This window comes from Pezoporus wallicus, unplaced genomic scaffold (assembly GCF_028554395.1).
Source record: "Pezoporus wallicus isolate ANWC-B61680 ecotype Strahan unplaced genomic scaffold, APGP_CSIRO_Pwel_v1 contig_3017, whole genome shotgun sequence".
NCBI classification, from domain to species: domain Eukaryota; kingdom Metazoa; phylum Chordata; class Aves; order Psittaciformes; family Psittacidae; genus Pezoporus; species Pezoporus wallicus.
Window position 1 is genome coordinate 1,825,602 of NW_026638957.1, and position 24,474 is coordinate 1,850,075.

The 24,474-nt window shown below is 41.4% G+C and overlaps 1 long non-coding RNA gene across 1 annotated transcript; it reads left to right on the forward strand.

Moving 5' to 3' along the window:
- Positions 1 to 1,745: 1,745 nt before the first annotated feature.
- On the forward strand, positions 1,746 to 19,054 carry LOC130601378 (uncharacterized). The gene is made up of 4 exons (XR_008972653.1): positions 1,746 to 1,869; positions 2,499 to 2,618; positions 17,812 to 17,958; positions 18,950 to 19,054. It is a non-coding gene; the product is annotated as an uncharacterized LOC130601378 (long non-coding RNA).
- The last annotated feature ends 5,420 nt before the right edge of the window (positions 19,055 to 24,474 follow it).

Below are 24,474 nucleotides of genomic sequence, written 5' to 3' on the forward strand. Positions count from 1 at the left end.
CACTGCCTGAGCTGGGAAACCCTCCACTTCTCCAGTGCATAGGTATTGACAAAGCTAGTCCTTCAAATACATTTTTAATAACCTTTTTATATGGTGCTATATCACTGAAAGTTCACTGCATTTATTTTTGTCAGTTCAGAAGGCTGGGGTTTCATATGAAAGGATTGGAAAGATTTTTCTGTTAGCGCTCTTCATTTTAAGGGCCCAAAAACATTAATGCTGTGAACATTAATATTCTGGCCTGATAAGTAATCTGGTTCTGTGCATATTGCAGCTGGGCTAATGAGAGAAATCAGAAAAGTAGCTTTGTGGATTGGGAGCTTGGCCAAATTGCAGGGCCAAGCTCCCAATCCTACAGTCGATGATTTCTCCCTCTTTCATTTTTTTAATGTCACCCTACCAGAGCAGTGGCATAGGCTGCCTTTCATGTTACCTGAGACATCAAAGGGAAGTACTGAGGACCTGCCTATTTACTGTTTTCCACTGACACTCACGCCTAATGAGTACAACATGCTGCAGAAACAGCATCCCTGTGCACAAGTGTCACTCTAGCCTTTATTGCATCAGAGGTTCTAGATTACAGCTTTCAAGCGCTTAGAAGCTTTGAGCCTAAGTCTGTTCACATCTAGCAACATGGTGACATGCGCATGTCTTGGACCATGAACTGGTCCTGCTCCTGAGCTCACCAGGTGATGGCATCCATTAGGACCCATAACAGGAGGCTGTGGGGGGGGCAGCAGTGCCTGGCAGTATATTCCTCCATTACGTTGCACCCAGCTGCTTTGTTTCCCATGGCATGTTAGGGGAGAAGCTGCTGCCCAAACAGTCACACACCATTCAAGTTGTTGCATACACACCACCTGAGACTTTAATTGCTGGAACAGGAGTTCCTCTGCAGCAGGTGGCTCCAGTGAACTGACAGATGCCACTTTTGACTCCTGGCTCACACACACACACTCTTAGGCACTCTTCTTCCTTCCTTCCTCAGGCTCGACCCTTGGTTTCCCACAGCAGGGTCTCAGGCATTCAGTTCCATGGAAAAATAATTAAATAATTTAGTGGTACAGCAAAAGGCACAGCTCAAGCTGGAGAGGGACCTTGGCAAAGAAATCCCTGGGCAATAATACCCTTATTTATGCACTTGCCCCTCATTTTAGCCCAAAGGGAATTTTTTGGTCTAGGGTATTCTAACACCTTACTGGATTTTTTCAGTGTTTTCCTGCCAGCAGGCTGTTAACTGTTCTTATCTTGTTGAGCTGCAGTTTCTGCTGATGGTTGTAGCCTCCTTCTGGTTTGTGCCTCTTGTGCACCTGCTTGTCAGCAGAGCATGGGACACTGAAAAAGTCCTAGACCTAAAATAAACATTACGTAGCAACAACTAAAACATCAATGTGTTATCAACATTCTTCTCATGCTAAAGACAAAACACAGCACTGTAACAGCTTCTAGGAGAATTACTAAAATCTAACTCTATTCCAACCAAAAGCATATCTAGGTGAAAGCCCACAGCTTAGCGCCCAAAGCTTCAGAAATCTAGCTACTCATGCTAAGCAAGTAAAGCTAAGCAAATAGCACACTAGACCACACAATACTGTAACTCTGACTCAGACTATTTAAAACTTACTTGTTTAAGCTAAATAATATCTCTCAACAAGCAAAATCTCCAGTACTGGGCAAGTGAGGTGCCAGAGCAGAAGGTTCCTGCTGGAGCCATGATACAAATGTCTGAACAGTAAGCTTCCTGGCAACGAGGAGGAGACCAAGTCCAAAGGGGGAAGTTCGCAGGGTCAGCACGTGAAGCTTCAAAGATCTGGCCTGGCCAGTTGCCTAAATTCCCACTAAATTAAGGGAAGAACCACCTCTTAAGTGGTAAGTTGCATGGTCACATCTCCGAAACTTTGTGTACTTCAGGAGCCATCAGTGACTCCTGAAGTGACTGAGAATCTTGCTGAGGAAATGAGCCAAGGAATAAATAAATTTGTTCTGCACATTTGCAATGCTCTTGCCAATGGGTCTCTGGGTTGGGGTGAGGTCCTTGGAACAGGACAGGCCTCCTCTCTGAACTAACAGAGGATTTTGACATCCTTCATGTCTTTCGAGAGCATGAAATTTACTTGCCAGCCATCTAATTAATCTATTTATTCAAGTACCAGGGTAAAATTTCATTCTCTCACATTATACAGCTATAAAGACCACCTGTGTTTTCACTGTGCCAATCTGTTTCCTGAGTGAAGAAGGAATTCCCCAAGAATGGACCAAGTGGACTTTGCTTCCACCAAAACGACTGTCAAAGTCTCTTTGTTTCCCATCACAATAAAAAAAGTCCATTTGCATTTCCCTCTTTTTGATACCTTCTGTATTTACTTCCATCGCTGGTTTATATTTTCGTTAGGAGGGTAGGGCAGGAGGGCTGCTCACTGGGCAGCCCTGTTTTGTATATAAAATAACACTGTAGCAAATGAAAATATCAAAGTGAGTTGTTGGAGTTTTTTTAACAGGCAGGCCGATAGGAAATGATTTCCCCATGGGACAGAGCTAGAGGCCAGAGTGAACTTTCCACACCATTTCATAGCTATCCAGGCTAAGAACAGGCATCAAGCTACAGCAAGGTTCAACAGGTAATTTTCTCTGATACAAAGTGCATGCTGCTTATGCCATTAAACCACATCAATGCAATGCAGTCAGTATTACCCTAACTTGCCAAACTGCATTAACCATAATGGTTTCTCTCCAAGACTGTAAGGTGATGCGTTTGGAATAATAGCTGCATAAGGCTGCTGGGAAGTCTGACTGAGTGTTAGCATCTTTGCAAAGGCTCGAGTCCTTCAGCCTTCTTGAAACAGGAAAAAAAAATCTCCCTGTGAACAAGCAATCTGATATTCATATAAAATACCATATTACCATAATTTTTATTTTGCACAGTGTGAAGGAGTAGAAGCAACTCACTCTGCCATTCCTATGGAAATGTCACTGGGCATTATCAGAAGACCAAGAAAGTACAACTATCTCTTTGAGAGCCCTGAGAGCTCTCAAAGGCCCATTTCAGTTTATACGGAGTTTCAATGTAGCCAGTATATTTCATCGCAAGCCATATGATCTCTCCAAATCCCTCAGTTACTTTCACTATTTGGGGGGGGGGGGGGGGAAGGAGGGGGGGCGGTAGAGATTAGCACGTGTTCTATTTCTTTGATTTCAGCTGAATCCTCTGGAAAGCAGAACATCACTGTCCTGGGTTCAGCAGTTGCATCTCAGTTTTGGTTGGGAAAAATACTTCAAGTGTTCACGTGGGGCATCCACTGAAACTTCAAGCAGTCTCCTGCTCCTTCTTGCTTACTGTCAGTAGCAATACCTACTGTAAATTAAAACTCCACCAACTCAATTCAAACAGGCTGCAAGAGTGATGACTTCATGATCACCAAGTTGAGCTGCACCTCAAATCTGATAGTCAATAGTTCTGCACTCTGTGGTCAGGAACCCCAGTTCTATTTTCATGAGCTACTGAGAGGTGGAGAGGTCAGGGCCAAGAAATACCATGGCAGCCCAACCTCGGTGGTTAATCTCAGAGTTAACCCCAATGTGAAATTTGCAGATGGAAATAGGTAGCATTTTTCTGTCTGTACTTAGAAATGAGACACATGGTCCCAGCACTTTCTTAATTACAGTGAAGAGTTTGTGAACTTCAGTAGCCTTCCAGCTGGAATTCTGTCTAACAGAAATCTCAGTTTCAAATATCTAGTTATGGTAGTGAAAAAAAGAGGCTCTAAGCCAGAAATTAATTGTTTGATGTGGAAAGATCTGGCTTTTTAATTAAAAAAAAAAAAAAGAAAAAAAAAAAGACTTCTTTGCAAATAACAAGTCCAGCTTCTAAAGTAGATACATTTATGTTTCCAAATATGGGTGGGGAAGTGCTTTTAAAATTGGCACCCGGACATGCCAATTTTATCATTATAACTTTCTTAATGTACTTTTTAAGACCGTGTACTCATTATACCAATTGCCTGGTTTATATCACAGTGGTAGTACTGAGCCTTGAAATGGAGCTCTTTGGGGACTCTCAATATGCTGGTGCTTTTCACATATTATATTATCATTATTTATTTACACAAATGACAAAAAGATCTATGCATTTATATCACAATGATTTGAATTCTTGTGGAAGAAAAGTATGTCTGATGAAATATCATCATCACACCTCCTGGCAGTATCTTCAGTGTGTTATTAAGGACTATTCTGTCAAAATGTCAAGTTTCTTGTTTTGAAAAAATCTCAAAAAATTAATTTAAAATTACAGAATGAAGTGGCTTGGAGGAGCTGTTAAGCATTGTACAGTACATAAAATCAGTCTGTTTCTAATATGGCTGAAAGTCATATTTTAGAAAGCATTTATTATATGAACTATTTAGATAATGAAAGTAAAGAAAATCTAATTTAATTTTCATCATTTATGCAGTTTGTTTGCTTTTTCATTTAATTCTGCTTGGACAATGAAAGCAGACCGCTTTTGTTCCTTGGCAATGTCAGTTTTCTGGTTGTCATTCACTTGCCAAGGCTGCAGTGATTTGGTTTCAGACACCTCAGGGGAAAAGGTCGAATCCTCTTTTCAGTGGAGGGGTGAGCAGGGGAATTCTTGAAAACACATATAGGTAATTTAGTCAGATCAGAGCCTGCCTGTGACTGCATTGATGACAGACAAACAGCACATACAGACTGTACTGAGAAGTTTTGGGTCACACATTCCAATCTTCAAAAGTCAGTGCAAGACCCACCAGAAAGTGCAGCCGTAAGCCATTCCCTTCCCACACTCACAGACAGGAGGCAGTACTTGGGTTTGGTTTAGTTCCAGGAGCACCTGGGTTTTGCTCAGGTTCCAGGACACAGGGAGCTGACACAGGGAGCTGAACTGCCAGTTTGGGTCCCAACAAGGCAAGCTCAATTGGTTCATCTCAGTGTCTGGTTCTGCCCTGTTTAGCATGGCAAGCAGAGCTTGGTGTAAGTGAAGTTGCCTCTGGAGAACAAGAAGGTGATCCACAGCTGTAAGGAGAGGTTTTTCAAAGGTGTTTTAAGACCTAACTCCAACCAGTGGGATGCAGGCCACTGTCCAAGTTAGAAGTCTACTTACCTGTGACAATCTGGGCATTAGTTCTTGGAAGACAGTTAAGCACATGCCTCTCATTTTTACAGTTTCTGTTAACTGGAGTAAAAGTCCAGATTCAAAGGTCCCTGTCCTTCAGTGAAACAGAGCTAGACTTTATCTCAGTAATGGGGTGAAGCTGGATCCGACATGCTCTAGTTTCCAGGGGGTCTGGGTTCAAATTGTCTGGTTTCAGTACTTCTTTTTTTTATATATATATTTTTAATTCTAAATCCCTGAGATCTTCCAGTGGGGTAAAAGTCTAACTCAGTAGGATCTGTTTTCAAGTCCTGCAATTGCTGAGTACAGGAGGGATTACGGCTAGGATAATCTTTCAGTTTACAATCCTTCCTCTTGGAGTTGTTAGGATTGTAACAAGGAGATTTTATTATGGTTTAATAATAAATATCCTCAGTCAGCCAAGGCTGTTATAAGAACCTGATTTCTTGCAGATTCTTATACACTAGGGGGTGCAAACATCCTTTTAATGAGCCTAGAAATAAATGGTCTTACCAGTACCAGCAAGGAAAGTGTCTGGTCCTGTACTAAGGCTTATGTGGAAAATATCTCATTTCCTAAGTCATGTTTGGCTCATAGAAATGAATAAATAAGAGCACTGCTCTCGATAACAGCTTTTTGATGTTTTCTGGGTTTACATATGGAGCAGAGAAGATGCTAACGTAGGAGTTACATAAGAGAAGTCAGAGCAAGCCTGCTTTGCATGCCATTGCCTGCAGCTTTCTCATGTCCTGTGGTGACTCAGACATTGCTGTAAGCTCCGTGGAGGGACAGTCTCAACTTTTTACCTCTACATTTTCATATCATTGTGTAACAAGTTAGTCATCTGACTCAGGCACTGGCTGAAGTCCTTATTTCAAAGCACTTATTTTTCTGGTCTTACATTAAGACCTGGCTCTTGCAAGTCATGGTGTGAGGCACAATGGGCTAAGCAAGGCAATATTGTTTCACCTGCATGGGCTTCATCTGACAAAAGTGCTGATTTTCTCAGCTTGTGCCAACAGAGCATTTAAGCATTTACTTGACAGGGAATGGTACTGGCCCTGCTGAATATGATGGGGTTGCTCACATGCATAAGTGTTTATCATATGTTTACGCACCCAAAAAAGCAATGGAGCAGTGCTGGGTACAAGCACAGAATTCCAGCTCCAGCAACAGTAAGCCTTCAGTCCCTTTGCTTATGCTTCATTACTTACTCATGTGTCTTAAAGACTCACAGATAAGGAGCAGAGCATCTTAAGAGATATCCTCCTCTCCTGATAATGCATTCTCCTTTTAGGTCACAGAAATCATTCTGCAGCTACAAAGAAATGCTTATGAATGCAGGATCCTCTAGTGCAACATTTCTTCCTTTGCATTTATTCATACGCTCATTCCTTATCTCAGTAAGGCATTATCAGAGCCAGAAAGTCCCTTCTCCTAAGTCATGTACACAATTGACTAAAATCTGAACTCATAAATTAAGGTTGGAAAAAAAATCCCATGGTTTAATACACTTAGGCTTTTACATTTGTGTTTCTTATATTCCATTTCTCCAAATGCACAGAGATTTTGCACGTCTTTGCATCTCAGACACAAATGCCATTGTGATTTATGGAACCCTGCTTAAATACATCAAACTGCCTGACTGCAACTTGGTACCATTCATACCACCAGCTTTTACTTCTCCAGAGTGTTTCATATTACTTTTTTTTTTTCTGTATTACCTTTATGCCACTTCATCACTACATCAAAACAAAACAAGTGGATTAAAGCAGTTTAATGCATTATGGTTAAATAGTTCTTTCTAAGGGAGAGCAGACCATTCAGTACACCATTAAGACAGAATCCTGATTGTATCTGGTGCAGGCATAAACTATCTTAAATGAATGTTAATAGAGAAGGACAATTATAGTTGACTTCAGAATGCAAACAAGAACTTCAGACACTGATTCCTATCAGCCTATTAGAGCTGGCTGAATTCTGCACACTGTTATAACAGTTGCTTAGCAATGGCAAATAAGCTGTTCTGTCTCTTATCACTAGAGGTATAGTTAGAACAATACCTATTATTGAACTGAATAGGTATGAAATTAGTTTATGTTGTTCCTCTTTTTCAGATGGCACTTGGCAGCAAAGTGAGCTGTTTAGGCTGCCAGCAGAAGCCATGTTGTTTTTTTTTCCTGGAGCTATCTATGGAGATAAAATGAAACTGAGGCTTTGCTGTGGATGTTTATCTGAAAACATCATCAAAAAAACTTTGCTTGTGTTTGTGTGTGCAGGAAGAAAGAGGTTCTCCTTCAAATGTCTTCTTTGAGTTAATTTCCAGGGATGAGACACTAACAACTACAGCCTATTCAAAAAGCAAATGCAGCAATACTGCATTGCAATGGCACCTCCTCCCTCCTTCCCTCACAGGCACCTCTGATGAAATACCTCAGCTCTGATCTGGGGAAACATACTGGAGATTAAGCCACTAAAGCCACTATCCAGAAGAACACTTAAGCATTTGTCATTTACTGTCGCAGTTCCTATCTTTTAAGTGTGCATGTTCCAAAATGGAGTCCACACAGCTGCAGAACTCAACATCTGCAGCAGCATTCACACCCAGCATGCAGTTGTGCAGTCGCCACAGTAGGCAATGCTTAGCAGTGTGGTGTAATTCCTAGCTCTGTAAGGTCTTAATTATGTCTTTCTAGTTAGGATTTGTACTTGCAGCTCCTGCCTCCCACAGGAGTAGCCCAATAACATGTCTGCAGGCTACTTTGAGGTAGAAGCTTAGATGCAAGGCAAACTGAGCTTATACAAGGCCTGTACACCCAAGCAAAAATTTGTCAGACTTCAAATCTGGTGCAATAAGGTATGAATTGGTTTAAGTACAGTTGAGTAATTTCGACTGAAAAATTGAAGAATGCTTCTACTTTTTCAATAGACTAGTTTTGTAGCTGGTACTTTAGGGCAGTGAAAGGGTTGGGTTTGAATATCTCCGGTTGAGAAGATATTTTAACTTTCATCTTTGTGAATTCTCTAACAGAGAGAAGCACTAAGCTACTGAAGAGATAACGTCACTGCTTACTCTGCCTCCAGCTACATTTTATAGAAAATAGCTGTTGTTGGACCCACATAGCTGAACCTTATAGCTGATTCTCAGGTCACTTACCGGGACAGACTAACAAAGGAATCCCTGTTTCTGAAGCCTGTGTAGCACACTGTGTTTGTGATCTTACGTACCCGGCTTCTGAAACTTCTCAGTACAGAAGCATGTCTGTGCAGAGGCAGAGATGGAAATTAGGTACCTTTGAAATGCCATGCACAGGGCAGAGCAGGTGCTTTGGGTCCCTAGCACTCCACTGGCAACACTGCCAGGAAGCCAGGAAGCAAAGGGACTCTCAAGTTGACAGATGCAGACGTACATGAGAAAACAGGGCTAAATTCAAGCAGCAGCTGACTATGGGTTTCGAATCATGGAATCACAGAATGGTTGAAGGGATGTCTTGAGATCATCTAGTCCAACCCCTCTGCTAAAGCAGGGTCACCTGGAGACAGCTGCCCAAGACTGTGTTCAGTTGGACTTCACATATCTCCATAGATGGAGACTCAACCTTTCTGGGCAGCCTGTGCCAGTGTTTGACCATCCTAACAGTAAAAAAAGTCTTCTTGTATTCAGTTTGACTTTCATGTGATTTAACTTGTGCCCATTATCTCTTGTCCTATCACTGGGCACTACTGAGGTGAGCCTGGCTGCCTCATCTTCTTTCCTTCCCATCAGGTATTTATAAGCATTGGTAAGTCGTCCCCCCCGCCAAGCCTTCTCTTCTTCAGGCTTGATACTCAGCTGTCCCAGCCTCTCCTCATATGAAAGGTGCTCCAATCCCTTAGTTACCTTCACAACCCTTGGCTGGACTCAATCCAGTAAGTCCACATCTGTCTTGTACAGGGGAGCCCAGAAATGAGCACAGTTCTGATGCAGAACTGAACCCATCATGCAGGCAACTCTAGTTCCTCTGTGGATCTGAGCCTTTGTCTTCACACTCATTTACTTCTTCAGTCCTCAGCCCTCTGGTATAACTTCCAATAAGTGTGCAAAGTGTAGCAGCATTGGTTTATGGTTTGCACATCTTTCCATCAGAAGCAGGTTTGAAACTATCAGATTCATTATGCCAACAAGCACCCACAATCTGAGAACAATTTAGGGTTTCCTGCGATGCACATCACTCTCATGTTCCATAAAGGAGCTTCTTTACCAACCTCACTGCCTTCCAGAAGGTGCCAAATGCTCCCTACTTCATTAATAATCCATGTAACTTTCCAGTGTACTTCATGGAAAAAAAAAAATCATTCAATTTTTGCTTGAGCTACTGGGTTCTTATTATGCCTACGGTTTTAATCAGTCATTTACACTGATTCAAATTATCCAAGTCAATATTTTACTAATAATTTGATTGCAATAACCAGGCACAGTTGAACCTGAGCTTAAAGCTGAAGTCACAGGTGAAAGGTTTGATCACACGTTCTTACCTGAATTCCTGTCCTGAAGCTAAATATTTACTTCCAGAAAACTAAATGAAAAAACTAAATTCTCAAGTAGAAATATAAATTGGAGTGGAACTACAAAATTTGCCATTAAAGTTGTAAAGGACTTCGCATGGGAGAACCATAGCCTGGAAGATGGGGAGGATGAAAACTGTCTTTGGCTGTCCAGTCACCAAGCGGTCAGGTACAGAGGGCGCAGTCCAGGGACCAGGCAACAGCGGGGCTATCACCCCACTCCTCTGGATGTTGAGGGGGACCTGGCATCAGAACTGCCTGTTAGAGGCACACTGGGGAGTCCCAGGAACCTGGAACATCAGTGGGCTTCCTAGGGGATGTGAAAACTGGGCTGACCATAAGTGCATAAAAGGACAGAGCGCTTGCCAGTCAGACCTTCTTAAAACAAGAACATCATAAGCATTTCCTCCCCAGCTGGATGCACAAAATCTCAGCTGACCCATATGCAGTTTCAGTGATATTAGCAGGATTTCCAGACTTCTACAGTGCAGGTTTGCACGACCTGAAGTTAGAAAAATGATGAGAACTGAAGTGATCAGGAGAGCAGTCAAAAAGGTATATCAAAATAAATGATACAGCGAAGTAGATAAATGAGATTGTCCTGATCACATCTAAATCAATAACAAACTTTGTGGTTTGTTTTTGTTTTGTTTTCTTTGGTTTTGTTTTAAAAGAATGTTGCTACAGAAATTCTAGTGTATCTGTACAGAAGCCAGGAGGGGCTAGCCCAAATTTGATGCAGGTTATAAACAGAATTAGAAAAAAGCCAGTGCCAGCCATGAGAAACTATGTAAGAGCAAATAATACAAATATAAGAAACTATATAAGAACAAATGTCTGGAACAAGATAAAAACATGCAACAGATATTCTTTTCAGGTGTGCAGAAGGTTATTAATTATAGTTCACTTGTAACATGACTGCAGCAGAGACACGTGGGCACACACAGTCCTTGCCATGTAGTACTTACAGGCTACACTTCGAAAACACCGAAATGACTGAAATGGGATGTGGACCCTATAGTAAACCCTTATTTGCAGTGTCCTCAAAACAGCCCTCAGAAGGGCCAAGCAGAGTTGGCACGTCAGGCTGGTGTGAAAGAGCTACAGAGAGATCCCAGTTTTTTCTCATGGGGATGTCTGTGTGTGCTATAAAAAAAGGCGTGAGCTTCCCAGTTGTGAAGAGTGATGGGGTAGGTGGTATTTGTGGTGCATTAGGTGATAGACAATATTTCAGAATGTTTGAGCATGACCATAACTAAACATTGGGGTTTTGACCCATCACATAACCCTACATGCCAAGGAAGTCATCTAAAGCTACAAATGAATCTGTCCCTAAATGCCAACAGATGTTCCAACTCCATCTCTTACCCTCTGTTGTCAAAACTCTTCACCGGACCTTGTAATCTCACTAATACTCACTCTTGAGGCTTGCAGACTAGATTATGGCTTTAAAATACAAGGCTTCCTGGTATCTCTCTCGAATCCTACACCATCTCTGTTGTTGTCTCACATCCCTGAAGAGATTAACAACATTTCCAAGGTTTCAAATATAGATACTTCTTTCCAGAGCTGTCTGCTTTGCCTAGCATGAGCAATGTTGTTTTCATTTAACTAGCTCTGCCCCCATCACTCTATTTTTAAAGCTATGACAATTGTTGCATACCACAACTGTCTAATGGCAGGATCCAGAGTTCTGGCTCTAATAGCTGTCATCTACGGCAACCCAACTGAAAATTTTTATGAGGTCCCCTCATTTACACCAGCCAAGTTTCTGGCATGCAAAGATTGTGTGTCTCAAATCCAGTGTAGGATCCTATTTATATTCAAGTATACTCAATATAGGAAATGGAATTTTTTAGAAAAGCAAAACAAAACCCAAGCATGGAATCCTGCCCACGCTGAAGTCAGTAACAATTTTGCACTCCATTTACCTGGACTGGGGTTTCACAGTGAGGATTTTGCTGCCTACTTTCACCTCTAAAACTGTCTGCTAATGTTTCACATTTATAATAGCTTTTTATTAAGTTTTCATGTAATATGTTTCGTGAGCTCTTACACAAGAATTTCTGAAGGAGGGTTTGCATCACCCACCAGTGAACAGGAATCTCAGCAACTTTTAACAGAAAATCAACTCCAGGTGTTTGCAGTAGTTTTGCCATGGAGTAGCCTCACCTTCAATTTGGTTCTCTGCTTCCCATCTCTTGTGTTAAGCTACTGCTGGCTGCTGGAATTTGAGGTTAAAAGAAAACAAAACAGAAAAAAAGCTGTATGCAAACTACTGTCAATTCCACCAACAGATCTTTTCCTCCTTTAATGTGTTATGTATAGTTCTCTCAGGTGTTAATTAAAACAACAGCATGAGCTTCCAGTAAGTTTTGTGGTGATTTAAATGATTTTTTTTTTTTTAAATGAGCATGTCTCTTTGAATCAGTCCTGCTATTACAATGCACTGTTAGCAGGAGGTTTTTTCCTTACCTCATTACAAGAGAAATATTACACACAACATACTTTGCAGTTTGTGTTCCTATCAGCAGGCAAAAATGAATACCAAAATTTCCACCCCAGCAACTAAGCACCGCATATACCATGATTACAAGCTATATTACTGTTTCCTATACTCTGGCGTCTAAGCTTGGCCTTATCCAACTTCCCCATCAATCACTGAACACTACTCTTTGGTTCCATGTCATCATATTTCCATAATCATTAATCATGTTATCCAATAAATCCTAGAGCGATTATTTAAGTTGCTCTCTTAACAGATGTCCACTTCGCATATTGCCACCTTGGCTGCTCATTTACCAGCATGCCTTTGATCTGGGAACCGTTCAATCAGATCAATAACATGTAAGGAAAATGCAAATGGTTTGAAACAAGACAAATTCTTTCATGTGGAATATTCACATTTTTAACAAGCTTTTCAACTCTGCAGCTGAAGCTTCTCTGTATAGTGATAAAGTTCTTTATAACGATTTAACAAATTACAGCTAGATAACGGCAAAGCATATTGCATTTAGCAGCAGAATAAGTGGTGGGTGTGAGGAGGAGCTGGGAGCTCCCAGTCACACATGCACTGGCAATCCTCCTCCTTCCCAATGACCCAGGAGACAAGATGCCAGACTTCTGCCTGTGGGAGGCAGATGTAGTGAGAGACAAAGGCCATTTGCACATTCAGGTCTGTGGGTAATGGTCTCATTTATCCTTGCGCCTTCCCAGCAGTCTCAGACATGCCTTTCTATTCCTTTGTGGGTCCCGGTCTGCCTTGCAGACTCTCCCCATCAAACTCTCTTTCCCACCTTTTCCTGCCCCTTTCTCCTGTGCATTGCTGTCTCAGGATTACTGACCTTGGGGATCATTTTTGTTGGTCTGGTTTTGCTGATAGGTTTTGTCATGTGTGAGAGGACCTCTTTGGCTTCAGGCAGATGTATAGCTCCTGTCCGTCTGTCAAGAAGATGCATGAGGAATAAGCAAGATTACTAAATACAGTTTACTATCTGCAATGACTAAATGCCAAATGCAGATACAAATTGTAGTGCACTTAGAAAGCTGATTAATTAAAAACCCTGGCACTGCAGACAAATGGTCAAGTTTTGGATGTTACTTTGTCAGTATCATCTTACTCTTCCTAGACTCAGGGCAGATTATCATCAAGAATTTTTCAGCCTCCTCTATTGAAGTTTTCTTAAGCATTTTAGTAGTTTGAAACAACACTTTTTCTGCAGCACTGTTTTCTAATGATACCAATTCTCTTAGTTACAATTTACCATGGTGCTATATAGATTTCCCACCTGAAGAAGACAAAAAGGGAGGAAGAAAAAGTAATATAAGTCTTTATAAATTATTATATTCTGTGCTTTATTTGTTGAAATGAAGGCTGTGTGATGAATGCTGCTGCATGACTGTGTAGTTCATCAACTTACCACAAACCCCCACAGATAACATTTGTATTGCAATACTATCCCCAGGCCTCCAGTGAGGCAGCCCCCCATGCTAAATGCTGTACACATATAATGAGTGACAGGCCATTCCTCAAAGACTGTATGAGCTAGACTCAAGAGACTCCTACTAATCAAAGATGTCTCCTTTCTCCAAATGGATGAACAACACATTTTGTTTCTGTGACACGTGTAGCTACAGAAACTCTGGGGAGGCAGGAGGAGGACACTTTTTATGATGCTATAGGTAGAGGCTGAAGAAAGAAGTCTGCCTTTACAGGACACAGAAGTGGATAGCACTAGAAGAATCTGGAAATAGCTGAAAGCTATCTTCCTGTGGTATGGGTGGAGTACAGACTTCTGTGGCACAGCAGGATGGTTTCACTGCCCCTCATTCAGGATAACTTATTTGCCTCTTGCCTGTCTTTGCCACTTTTCAATAGTTTAGTCCCGAAGTTCCTGCTGATAAATACAGGATATATGTAGAGAGTTTCAGGATCAAAAACACAACCTATCAATAGGTGTTTGAGTACAACTCATTCTTTTAATATACATAGTTACTAAAATACAATAATTCATGTAAGAGTTATGAAAATATGTATCTATATAACATCTGCACTGACTAGGTAATGTAAGGGTGTAAGACTTGATCTCAACTTCAAAATTTTATTTTAAAAGTGTGTTCAAATCTGATGCAGTTTGGTACTTCCGTCTTGGCAAGATACATCATAACCTAGTCTGGAAAGAGTAGAAAAATTGGGAAGACTGTCAAAAGGTTCCTGTTACATGTGATTTATATATCCAGTTGAAATACAGGCCACCTTCTATTCAGATCAATGTGAACACTACCATTGAGCTCAAAATGGGCAATATGACCTCCGAACAGAATATTACAGAATGGTTAAGCAAATGACAAAAAGGCGAGTTGAAAACTGACTAGTATAATTGGACAGTGCTTTGGGGGACATACTTCAGATACCTTGAAGTAGAGCTCTGTGCTGAGTAAAACATCCTTATTGCAAAGATTTTGCTCTTAAGACACGGAGAAGAAATCTGTAGGCATAAGAAGATGCACACATTACAACAGCAGGTCATGTCACAAGCTGCCATAATAAATGGCATAGTTTCTTTGGCTTTGGCAGCTTTCATGAAGCTTTCATGACTTCATGTGAGCAACGAGAATTTCTACCACTAAGATACTATCCATTGCATGTTTCTGAACTGTATGAGCTACAGTCAAGTTGTGAGATAGCTAATACTAATGTGGAATTTTGGGGAAAAAAGCTTGTTGATCACCACTGGGGAGCCAGTTAGGTGTTTAAACACATGTGTCTAGTGCCACTTTAAAATTCCTTAGGATTTCTCAAGATGGTCGCCAAGATGACTCTTCAAGATGACCATAGAAAGGATGCAAAAAAAGGACATGTGATAACTGCCAGCTCATCTGACTACAATAGTACTTAATAGCTGCTAGTAGGATCCCAAACCCCACTGCTGCCCTCCCATGCAGAAGAAAGAAAAATGCTCCTAAGTGCTAAACAGCAGCTCAGCAAAAGCATGCAAGTGTGAGTGGAGGAAGTTATATATAGGGGGAATATTTAAGTTGAAAGAATAAAGATTGGGAGGAGGAAGAAATAAGAGGGATGGCTTGGTGGAGGAAGGAATAGCATGGAGCGGATGTTCCTTTTGTGGCATATATAATACTACCACTACAAAATCTGCTTCAGAGAGGGACATGGCCTGGCCAGACAGGGAGCTGCTGCTGTTGGTGCTGCTGACAGCAGTGGCTAGCAAATAAAGTGTGGTAAGAGGGCATAGCACAGAAAATGAAACAGTGTCAAGGGAATGAGATATAGCTGTAAAATGAGAAAAAAGACATTCAAGTCCATCCCATTTTACACAGATTACAGTGGGAGAATGGTGTTTTCTGATGATATGAGCCAGTGCTCACAAGTCTTGCCTGATGGACACCAGCCCATGTTCCGGAGGCAGAAACCAGCCTGACCTTGCCCTGTGTTTATTCCTGTGATTCCTAGTCACTTGTATCTGTTCTGTTACTTTCCAGACAGGTGCCAGTAAAATGAAGGTGGCTGACGCTCTTTTAAATAGTTTTTAAACTGGATTTCCTCCTTTAATTTTGTTGGGTTTAAGGAATGGTATTTATATATTGACTTATACAGAGATGCTCGAATACCGTACTAGAGGACCTCAGTGATTCATACAAATAGCTTTTGGACTCACTAAGAAGGAAGACAACCAAACATGCTAATAACAGCAAGCATCAAGAGCCACAAAATATTACCTGAGACTTGTACCTTAATTCCAACTGTATCATCACTAAGCTCTTTAAAGGCTACTGCAATATCCAAAATGCCATAAAAATCTTTTGACTCTGTCTTGCTTAAAATTAGTGAATCCTTTGTACTGTGGTGACAGCTGCCTATGAGCTAGAAAATTGCAAATCAGTTTAGCACAGGGTGATCAGGTACAATAATTAACAATTTTACCAGAGTATGTCAGAGACTAAGAAATGAGAGTGAAATCCTGATCCTAGTGAAACCAGTATTCTCGGGGAGTTAAGGGGTCAGCTTTTCACTCTCCAAGTTTTATATCATCTGGATAAAGATTTTTTAATATGATTGCATAAATAATATAACTGTATTGGTCTCTTGGCAAAAAGTATTTGTTTATATGAATAGCTGTTATAAAAGTGTGTCAAGAGTAAATGTTCCAAAGAACATGCATGATGCTGTAACAAAAAAATCTATCATAATATCTCATTTTCTATTAAGTAACTGTAAAATATTTTACTCTTTCTGGTTTTTGTTTTTGTTTTGCAATTCGTTTGGTTCCCAAACCATTTAAAACTGAACCCAGGACTTAAGCAATGTACAGATACTTGCTATGACTGGATCTTATTTAACCTGGTGAGAGGCTTTCAAAGAGCTGGTCCCTACCAGTGATCCCAGTAGTATGGACATTATTGCTGATACTCTACAGTCTGGGGTGATACAGGCTAGCGTTTGTAGTCCTGGATCAGATTTCCCACAATGGTTCATCCTCTTAAGTTCTTTTGAGGTGTAGCTCACCCAGATGCTCTGTTTCCACTTGTGGTTCACAGTTGCTACTAATGAATTGAGTTTATTTCTTAAAAACCAGCTTGCACTGCTGGATGTTAATGTCTCTTCTGGCATTGCTGTTTCTAAGCAATAAACAAAGTCTGCAACCCAAACCCAGAGTAAAAGTAACAGGGAAGTGAAAGCGTATGAGCTATGAGAAACTATCCAGAATTAATTCTATCTGGAAGTATCCTAATAACAGTAGCTCCTTCACTCACAGCCTCAACTCATTCCACCTGGAAAAAATTAAAGTTGGAAGCAAAGCACTCTTAGGGCTCAAATGCAAGCAGACAGATGGAACTGCAGTGTAAATACAGGCAGACTGGCAAGGCACAAAGATGCTTTAGAAATAACTTCTAGTAGCAGAAGTCTACCAACAGGGAAAGGTCATTTGTAAGGTTTGTTTAGAACAAGGAAAGACTAAACACTGTGTGGAGCTCTGTGGCTTTCTAAGACAGAAGAGGTTTTCCACAGGCCACCAACTCCTTCTTTGGGAAACATGGACAAGATATTTCAGAAGTCCTGTCTAAAAACATGTAATGAAGCATGTAGAAAATAATACAAGAATTTATTGAGTCAAAGGTGGCTTGTAACAGGGAAGTTTACTCATCTTCCTCAGCAATGATATTACGTAAGTAAATGGAAGGGATATTGGAGAGATCACACATGCTGAGAACTGCAAAAGCCAATTGGCTTCTTTAGCTTATCACTTACAAGTAAGTGGATGGGGTTCTACTTCTGTGGTTTTGCTTTGTGTTCTGTTACCAATTCTCATGGAATTAGAAACACTCTTCTTCAACAGCCATCTCCTTTGGAAAAGTTTCCTTTCCTCCCCTCTTTAGTTTCTGCATGTCCAGGGATGGAATCTCTCCACTTTAACCAGAGTACTGGCTGGAAAAAGATGAGCCTGAATGTGTGAGCACAAATGACTACCAGGCTTTTCATGACACCAGTAACCCTGGAAAGCTGTGTCTGTCACTAGAGTTGGCAGAAGAAAGCTTTTATAGCCCTTCTGTGGCTTGGTTTTGATAAAGTAGCTGCTACCTTACACTCGTACTTCATGCCATCCTTTGTGTTGCAGGAGGTGTACTTAAATCATGGAAAAAGCAAGATGTGTATCTGCTGGGTGCCAATATTCAAATAACACTCAGAACAATCTCTGCTGTGCAATGTACATAGACACGGCCTTAATTTTTTAATCCCTCATCTGCACTCTCTAGTACACAAGGTATGTAACACGGATCATTATTTTTTCCATTCAGTGCTCAGCCAATTTTGGCTCATTTTTGTTCCTGGAGATCTCTATTGTGCATCTTATATATACTTAAAATAAATACACCATCTGTAATTGGATCCTAACCAGCCAACACTAAACAATCCTGTCTTCAATGATACTCAAGGTTTGTTTCTAATATGAGCAGAAGGCTCTTCTTTATGCTTTAGCCAGCAATTAATAGAGGGCATAGTTGTTACAAATATGTAACAAAACTTACTATAAAATAATATGAAAAATAAAAAAAACTTTAATTTACACTTTAACCCAACTGGAGAAGATATTCCTAAGCCAGGCAAAGAAAATGTCCAGAAGAAACAGCTATTCAGTAGTTTCCCATTTATCATTTGCTCAGTCACATTAAAACATTTGAAATTTGTATTATTTTTTTCCTTTAGGTGAAGTGCTGAATTTTTCTGAAAGGCTGCATTTTTGTTCAGGATTGCGTTGTTAGGCCATATGTTTCAGCATATAAATTCAAATCTGAAAAAAACAGTTACCTGAGATGAGACATGGGAGGTTTGCAGCCCCTTCTCACTATTTCTATTTCTCCTGTTGGCTGATGAAAACAGACCAACCAGCCTCCAACTCTGCTTATTTGCATCAATGCAGAGATACACAAGCTGCACAAATTTTCTGAGCACTCTGTGAGTGGTAAAATATCCTTTAACCTGTTTTTATCCTTCTCTTTTGCAGCCAGCTTCCTGCATTCATTTAAAAAGAGACAAAATAGGAATTATGGTCCTGGTTGTAATCATGACGTTTCATGAAATTAATATTATCTATTATACAAGGATAAGATGACATTACATACTATGATATTTAATTAGCCATCTAATAGCTCTACTGACCTGCTGTATTTCTTCTTTCCAGCCTGCTTTTTATGTTTTTTGCTTGCATGAATTTTTCTCTAATTTAGTTTTCTATTTCTTTCGTGTATGAACAGGCTTTGTTACACAAGAACCTGTCAACTTTCTCTTTGGACTGTACCATCCCACCATCTGCAGATGGGACTGGGTTGCATCAAGGCTGCCTTGTGCTCAGGTATCCCCTAGTGATTCAGACTGTCCTGCTTGCTAGACACTCTCTTGTATGGAAAGTCTTTTCATGTCCCTAGCTGGACATAGGCTTTTGTTAATTCTTCCTATATGTGTATTAACTCAATTGAGAGAAAGAAGGCTAGGGAGGCTGGTGAAATAAAGACTTGAGAAATAGTCTAAGGAAAGCAGTTCAGCTGGAACAGTGAAGAGAGGTGGTGGCTGGCACAAGGACAGTTAGGACACACTCCATAGAGGATACCCATCTTCAGCCAGAATCCAGCCTTCCTATGGAGCACTCAGTGCTAGAGGAAAAGGCTGAGGATTTTCCATGCGTGATCACTGCAGTCAGAGGAGCAAACTAACAGTTTTGTGGTGTGTGGGAATTCCTCCTTTCACTCTACAGAGCTGCACTGTCACTGTTCTTACAGAAATTCACTGTGTCAGATGAAAGGAAAACTATTCTCATACTACTTGCTGGCTGTAGGGGAAGGATATATAGGGGAGGGATCCTTCCCTCCTATTCATGTCTTAGACCCCTGTGAGGACCATATTCTAGCATGGAGGCCAGCAGAAAAATCTGACGTCCCTCATGGCAGAAAGAAAGGAAAGCTTTTTCCCAACAGATGGGCTAGTCATGCCATTTACCCTCCAACCAACTAAAAATTTCCCTTATGCAAAGTTAAGAAGAGGGAACCAGACAAGCAGAAAGACTTCAGGATTTTTCTTTTCCTTTTCCCACTACATAGTTAGAGGAATAAAAGCAGATATCTGTGAAAAGACACCGTGGACTGAGCCTGCAGTCTGATAAACAACAATAACCTTTTTCTTGACGCTAATTCCTTTATTATATTTTTAGAAGAATTTAAAAGCCACTTATTTTTGAAAACTATGATTTCAGGAAAAAGTATAATTTTCACATTTCCTCTGATGTGTTGTATGCCCTGCTGTGTTATGACATTTCAAGTTTCATCAAGTCACATTAATTTACATTCTCACATGTTTTCTCAGTGGAACCTGCTCTTCGGGTCTATTTTCATTCATTGCTTGATCACTTTAATGTATTTGTATTACTGAATACTTGGGCCATATTAACTGATCTTTTCATACCCCATGCTTGCAATTCATTAGCAATCATTTCTCTTCTCTGCACGAAGAAAGGAAAAAAGAGATGAGAGAGAGGGAAAATGAGAGGAAGACAAAGACTTGGGAAGAAAGCGAACAGCAATTTAGTACACAGCCTGGGATGCAGCCTGCTCTGCTGCTTGGGATTTGGTTATATTGGGAAATTTTCTCTGGTGTGACCAGCACAGATTGATGAGCCAGTAGAAACCTGAGTAATAAATGCAGTTAACTGGTGTAAACCATTCTTTATTTCAACTTTTGCAAGCTGGTTCAAAGCACTGCAAATACGTTTGTGTTAGAGATTTGTGTTTGTGTTAGGTAAAGCAGTCTCTTGGATCCCATTAGTGCAGAAAGCAAATAAATTTTCCAGGCTTGTGCAATGCTGATGTGGGGGAGAGCTGGGCACCAAGCCTGTCTGTGTTCTTGTTCCTCAGCTGTGTTTTAGTTGCCCATGCCTGAGCTGGAGCTTGAGAAGAGGCTCAAATTCCCAAATTTGAGCTCCTAAGTTCAGTCTGTTCAGAGCAGCCAGCACAGCTGATGTACAGTATTGCCATCCTTCATCTCCTGACATAGATAAAGTTCAAATGATAAAACATTAAGCAAGAACCAATTTTGTCTACCCTTTCCCTGTGTTTATTAATGGAATGACTGAATGAACCATAATGTTTCTCCCCCCTCTTGCCACCCTCTTCTTGAAAGTGGCGCATGAATACAAAATAAGTGATCAGGAACTCAGAAAGCTTTGCAGCCTCTCAGTAAACTTCCATTCCCTCCTCAATATAAGGATGCTTGATCTTCCCTGCTAGTGCTTTCAAGTCCTTGCTGCATAACACAATGAAAATCAGACAACATGTGCTCTGACATGTGTAGGCAGCTGCTAATCATCCTGTACAGAAACCTGCAGCAGGGGTTTCAATGACGATGCAAGGTGCAAGTCTTTTTCAGCCATGCTGTAGCCAAACATGATGAAGGTCGGAAGCCTCAGGCTTTGGATGGAAGGGAGTCTCCTGCACTCTATAAAAATCATGTTGCCTTCAGCTCTCTGCCAGTGAGGAGTACATACAGCTCAGTCCCTCTGCTCTGAACACACTCCCTTGACTTATCCTATATTGAGATGTTGCCTGTAACCCCATCTTTCTGAATTTGCAGCCGAGCTCCGATATCTACACAAAGGTGGAGCCTGCAGCACCATAGCAAGTTGTGACTTATATTTCCCCACCTATACGCATGTGCATATACACCTACCCCTCCCACCCCTACCTCTGGCAATGAAGACATCACTTAGAGTCCCTCTGTTGTCTAATCTCAAGCTCTCCATCACCTGTCCTAAAAGCAGCTCCACCAGTGGAAAGAGAGAATGCTGGGGCTCAGGAGTTGTCCAAGATAAATGTTTCTGGCATTTTCATTGCATTGTCATAAAGCTGTTCGGATCCATCAGGCCACACAGTACTGTAGTGAGAGCTGGATTTCAATACAAACTTCTTCTCTAACCTCTGACAAATCTGTGGGAGCTGCCAGGAAGGTTAAACACTGGTAAACCAATTAGGACAGAGGGGAGAGTCCCATATGTGACCACACAGACAGCCCAGCCTGCCCACTTCGATGTCCTCCTACCTCTGAATGAGGAAGATGATGCTAAAGCTTTCCATAGAGGGTTGAATGGAGCAGCCTGATGTATCAAAGCCTTGGGAAGAGGGGGGCAAGGAAGGCTTATCCTAGCCTGTATTATCACTGATGGCTAGTGATCCAGTGCCACATGCCCAGTAGGGGAGTGATCAGCACAGCCCAGGGTAAGCAGCACAGATATGACAGCACATCTGTTATCCACTGAACACTGGTGACAGAATGGAATGTAATCTCTGTGTTTACATTCAGAGATTAAAGACAACAAGTGGCTCCAGCAGGACGTGGTGTCCTGCAATGGAGAACAGAAAAGGATGCTTATGTAAAATGGCCTGGCAGCAGTGCCCAGGAGGAACAAGTGGACTCATTTTCTCCTGCAGGCAGCACAGAAGGGGATTACTACTGGGGGGAGGGTAGGCAGGAACAGGGAGAGAGAAATTAGGAGCCCAGATGTCTACTCTCTATATGCGGTTTCCAAGGGCTTTGGAAATAAAATAGAAAAACCCCTACTGTTTTGTGCCAGGAAGTCAGACATGTATGCAAGGAGTCCACACTTACTCAGGACTGAGATTTTGTTATGTGACCTTAAGCAGAGCTGATCAGCTGGACTGAGTTTCCTCAGTCTTCTCCAACACCTGTGAACCTGAGGCACAGATTTTGCAGAGCTAAAAGTCAGTCCCTCCCTTCCACTGGGATGCAGCTGTCTAAAGGTCTTGTCTCTTTTAAGGGATCCTGCAGTACAGGGTGGGAGACCTGTAAGGGAAGCATGGGCTGGGGGGATCACCTCATTCACAGCTTTAGCAGCTGCAGTCCATATTAACCCTGCTTCAGGAATCAGTGCCCATGGAGCAATTCAACCCATTCTGGAACCTAAGTGCAAAAAAGGATAAGCTTCTGTTGGCCACAATACAGTCAATCAGAATATAAAGAGTATTGCTAGTAGTACTCAAGCTTAATTAGGGCTGGGAGCAGGAAAACCAAATGCCAGAGGCTGCCTTACCTTACCCCTTAGAGGAATATGATTCCTGACACTAACAGACTAGAAGAAAAATATAGTTTAGAAGGCTTGTGCCTTCCAAACAGCAGGTGCAGCACTATTGATATCTTAAATAGACTGTGATTGACCTTTTAACTCCTTTTTGTGTCTTTTCTCATGGGAGGTAACAGTCATTTCTGCCATGCTGAAAACAGAAAACTTGCCATATGTGTGTGCCCAAAGGTTTATAAAATAGGAGAGGAGAATAAGAAACAAAAACAAGTGGCACTCTGCTTGCTATTACTCCCCTGGACCCTCCTTGAAGCCACTTTCTGTATCCTTAAAGATGCCGTCCTACTGGTGGTAAGCAGCAAGGTGGGAGCCTGTCACAGGAAAATGTGCCCAAGTCCTATTTTACTTACTGCCAGTTGACAGCACAACAGAAAATTATCCCTAGCCAGTCAGCATAGCAAAGTTACTTTTTGAGTGATGTGCACTGCACAGTATATGGAGAGTGAGATCAATGGAGGAGGACAATAGAAATCTAAATTGACAGTACACTAATAATTGTTGGCATTAACTAATCAGATGGGATTTTAAAGTTCACACTGTGAACATTGGTATTTTCTGTGTGATGGGAAGACAGTTTGAACTATTTTTTCTATTAAGTGTTTGAAAGGCTGTTAGAAGAAATTATTACTGTAGTAATCAGAGCTCTCTGTGTGAAACCGTTTCATAGGCTTTGAATTTTGCAAAGCAGGAGATAGTCTGTATTGAAAATAGTATGAGCCTTTACCTGGACACCTAATAACAATGTGAAAGTTATATTTGCCTTAAATCATCTTTTAATTCATTCAGCAATATGCTGTTTCCGTGATAATCTCTGGAACACAGACAGGGCCCAGGGCAAGGGGTTTCTGCCACCCTCCACTGATGGACCATAACTGCCCTACTCCCCAGCCCCTCTGCAGACTTCACCAGGCAGTGCTCTGCCAGGGTAGAGCTACCCACACAGGCTGTCCCAGGGCTTTGCTGAGGGGAACAGAAACAAAAGGTGCCAGCCCTGGGTGCTTATGATAAAACTGCTAGATGCCACTGGCTTATGTGCCTGCAGCCCTGAGGGACCCTGCATCAGCACCGCAGTGGGTGCAGCTATGTTTGTGTCACATTTATCTTCTCACTGATGAAGGTCAAACCTTATCAGATTTAATGGCACCTTTAGACTACATTGCACATGGGGTAAGAGATTCCCCTGTCTTTGCACAGGTGCCCAGCTAGGGTTTATGGAAGAGCCTGACTGGTTCTTCCAAGTATAAACATCTTGCTTCATAAAGATGAGACTTTGTGTCATAGAATCATAAAATCATTTAGGTTGGAAAAGACCCTTAAGATCATCAAGTCCAACTATCAACTTAACATTACCAGGTCTGCTTCTTAAGCAGTTGTGTGATTAGTGCACATAATTTAGCATCAGGTGGCTACACAGGATGGCTCTAGCTCTCACTTGGACTGGGAAATAATGTCATTCCCATTTCCTGGAGTAGACCCGAGACTAATACTGTAACTTGTACTGATGTTCAGCGGCGTTGTGCTAGCTACTCCATGTGAAATCCAAACCAACTTCCCTTTTGCCAAAGAATTATATTTATGACATAATACAATATTGTGCAAGAAGGAGTCTGGAAATGAGCACTTGACACTCAGCCCATA